We start from the raw sequence: 3,504 nt of genomic DNA on the forward strand, positions 1-3,504 counted from the left end.
CACGCTGTCTCTCTCTCTCTCTCTCTCTCTCTCTCTCCTTGAAGTAAATTTAAAAAAAATTAAAAAAAAGATTTAAACTGTTTTTAAATTACAAGGTTAATGCTACTTAGCTTCTTAATGACATTACAGTACAGTTTGAGGTCATTTTTCTAAGTGTTTTAGTGGAATTAATTCAGGAATGATTGGTATAAAACTGATGGGACCCACAAATTTCTTCTTTTTTTTTTTTTTTACAAATAGTTTATTGTCAGATTGGTTTCCATATAACACCCANACAGTGTGCATGGTGGTATGATCTCAATTATTTTATATTTATTGAGGGCTGCTTTATAGGACCCACAAATTTCTGAGCACTGCCCATAATATAGGCCTGGATGTATGGTATTCCATTTGATTTAATTGTCTGAGAATGGCATCTGTTTTTAGGCCTAAAGAGGCATGAACCACGAGTATAAGATGTCTGCTAATGAGATTACTATTTTGGATTGTTTTCTATGCAGAAGACAACTTGGTTGTCAACCTTTACTAGCTCTAGCTCTCCTGGTATTAGGTCTTATATGAGAATCAAAGTTTAAGAAGTCAAGGAAGTCAAGAAATAGAAGTCGCAGTTTAAGTCTTCATAGTCTGTATATTCATAGTTTCAGCTTCATTGGTGGCCTATAGTTTTTATAGTTAGTGAGGGGCTGTTGATCTCGATTAGGATTAGGATAATGGCTGGTNTTTCACTATTAGTAAAATGATCATAAAGAACTAAAGAGTTGATTATGAAGATGATTATGTATGGTCATGAAATGGTAAGAGTTCTTCTGTAAGGGGCGATGTTGTACCTTAAAAGCCTAGTTGAATGGATATGCCCTGGAGATATAAAGCACTTACACCCAGGAGCACCTGGCTGGCTCAGTTGGTTGAGCCTTGGACTTCAGCTTAGGTGATGATCTCCTGGTCTCTGGGTTCTGGGCCCCATGTCAGGCTCTGTGCTGACCTCCCAGAGCCTGGAGCCTGCTTCATATTCAGTGTCTCCCTCTCTCTCTGCCCCTCCCCTGCTCATTCTGTCTCTGTCTCTCTCACTCTCTGTCAAAAATAAATTTAAAAAAATTTTTAAAGGACTTATACCCATAATTTAACTTTGACAAAGTTATGTAATTTTTACTAATATTTCACTGTTGAGAAAGACATAATCATTATGGTATTGATTTGAAACCATTTTGAGAGAGGTTTATTCTTTTTTCTTATTTTAGACTTATGTAAGTGGGTTCTTCAAATGAATGATAGGTGGAGGGCAGCCATGTAGTCATTCAAGATTAGTGTTAGTTAATTCCACTATTGCTACTTCTCATTTGGATGCAAATGCTTCTCAAATTATGATAATTAATATTACTGCTGATAAGAAGATAAATAAACCTACAGATGGCATAGTATTTCATGTTGTGTGTGCATCTGGATAGTCAGTGCAATATCTGAGCATTCCTGAGAGGCCAAGAAAGTGCTGTAGGAAGAAAGTTATATTAGCTCCAGTTACTATTATTGTAAAGAGGACTTTTGCCCAAGTATGGTTGAATGTGTAGCCCGAAAATAATGGGAGTCAGTGAACATATATTCCTATGATGGTGAATAATGCTCCTATTGATAATACATAGTAAAAATGTGCTACCCTACAGTATGTGTCCTGGAGAACAATGTCTAGGGATGGGTTGGCTAAGACAATTCCTGTTAGACCTCCTACTGTGAATAGGAAGATAAAAGCTATAGTATGGCTAGTGATTATTTAATGTTGCCTCAATGAAGGGTTGCTAGTTAGCTAAATACTTTTATTCCTGTAGGATATGACAATAATTCTAGCAGTTGATGTAAAACATGCTCATGTATCAACATCTGTTGATACAGATTACTGTTAATATATGATGGGCTCATATTATAAAACCTAGGAATCAAATAAATATTATGACTCACACTATTCCTATATATCCAAAAGGTTCTTTTTTCCCCTGAATAATACATAATACTATATGAAATTATTCTAAATCCAGGGAAGACAAGAATATAAACTGTGATATCTGGAGAATCAAAATCAAAATAGGTATTTGTGGGATACCTGGGTGGCTCAGTCAGTTTAGAGTCTGACTTTTGATTTCGGCTCAGGTTGTGATCTCACAGTTGTGAGATTGAGCCCCAAGTCAGCCTCTGTGCTGGACATGGATCCTGCTTAGGATTCTCTCTGTCCCTTTTCCTCTGCTTCTCCTCTGCTTTCTCTCTATCTTAACGACAACAACAACAAAACACACATAGGTATTGGTATCAAATTGGTTGCCACCGCCTCCTCTAGGATCAATGAATGTGGTGGTTAGGTTATGGTCTGTTTGTAATATGGTAATTCAGGAGAAGACTGGATGTGATAGTAATAGCAGGATGGTTGTGGTTAGGAGGGATCCAATGAATAAAGGTGTTGGGTATTGAGATAGCTAGTGGTTTTATATTAATAATTGTGGTAATATGATTGATAGTTCCTAAAATTGAGGATACACATAGATGCAGAGAGAAGATGTTAAGTTGACTGAAGCTTCTATGTGAGCTAGGTTGCTGGCTAGGGGGTACGCTTACTGTTAACTGGTTCCTGTACCTGCTCTGCCTGTTGATGAGGAAGAGCAGAAATGATGGTGGTAATAGTCAAAAGCTCATGTTATTTATTTGGGGGAATGCTGTATTAGGTGCCCTGATTGTTAAGGGGACTAAACCATTTCCAAATTCTCCAATTATTATAGGTAATACTATAAAGAAGATTATCACAAATGCATGGGCAATTATGATTACATTATAAATTAGGTCGTCTCTCAGTAAACTCCAGGTTGGCCAAGTTTCATATGGATTAAAAAGCTTCAGGCAGTTCTTCCTATTTTAGTTCATGCACCAGAGAGTAGGTATAAAGTGCCGATATCTTTATGATTTGTGAAGAATAGTGGGCAGTTTATGAACATAAGTAAAATGACTAAGCATTAACCTCTAAATCTAAAGTCGGAGGTTGAGTCCTTTTTCCCAAGCCCTGTGGTGGATATCCTATTGAACTACAAGTTCAAAGAAGCAGCTTCAATACTGTTGGGCCTCTCCTGCCTTTTCCCCCCCTAGATGGTGGGAGATGTAAACTGAAGCCAATTGATTAGGGTATTAGCCGCCAACTAAAATTTCATGGGGTGAAATCTAGCAAGGTTTTAGCTTAAAGAATTTGATTCACATTCAGTTGATGTAGGATAAAGTTTTATGATCCTTGTACTTTTTAAGGAGTTAAGTGAATATACTTGCTAAGAGCTTTGAAGGTTTTTGGTCTTTTCTAACCTAAATTCCTAGTCCAAGATTGATAGTATTGGTGCAGATGGGAGAACTGTTGTTGATGTTATGATTAGTGGTGTTAAAAGAGTTAATCATTTTGTACTTTCAAATTGTCCTTTATCTTGTTTATTGGTAGAAATATAATTAGTGATGTGAAATTAATTCCATGTAGAAGTACAGATT

At 36.6% G+C, this 3,504-nt stretch overlaps 1 pseudogene; it reads right to left on the bottom strand.

Moving 5' to 3' along the window:
* Nucleotides 1-1,229: 1,229 nt before the first annotated feature.
* LOC144244672 (cytochrome c oxidase subunit 1 pseudogene) lies at nucleotides 1,230-1,872 on the bottom strand (annotated as a pseudogene).
* Between the last annotated feature and the right edge of the window lie 1,632 nt (nucleotides 1,873-3,504).

Source organism: Crocuta crocuta, unplaced genomic scaffold, assembly GCF_008692635.1.
Source record: "Crocuta crocuta isolate KB4526 unplaced genomic scaffold, BGI_CrCroc_1.0 scaffold147, whole genome shotgun sequence".
NCBI classification, from domain to species: Eukaryota; Metazoa; Chordata; class Mammalia; order Carnivora; family Hyaenidae; genus Crocuta; species Crocuta crocuta.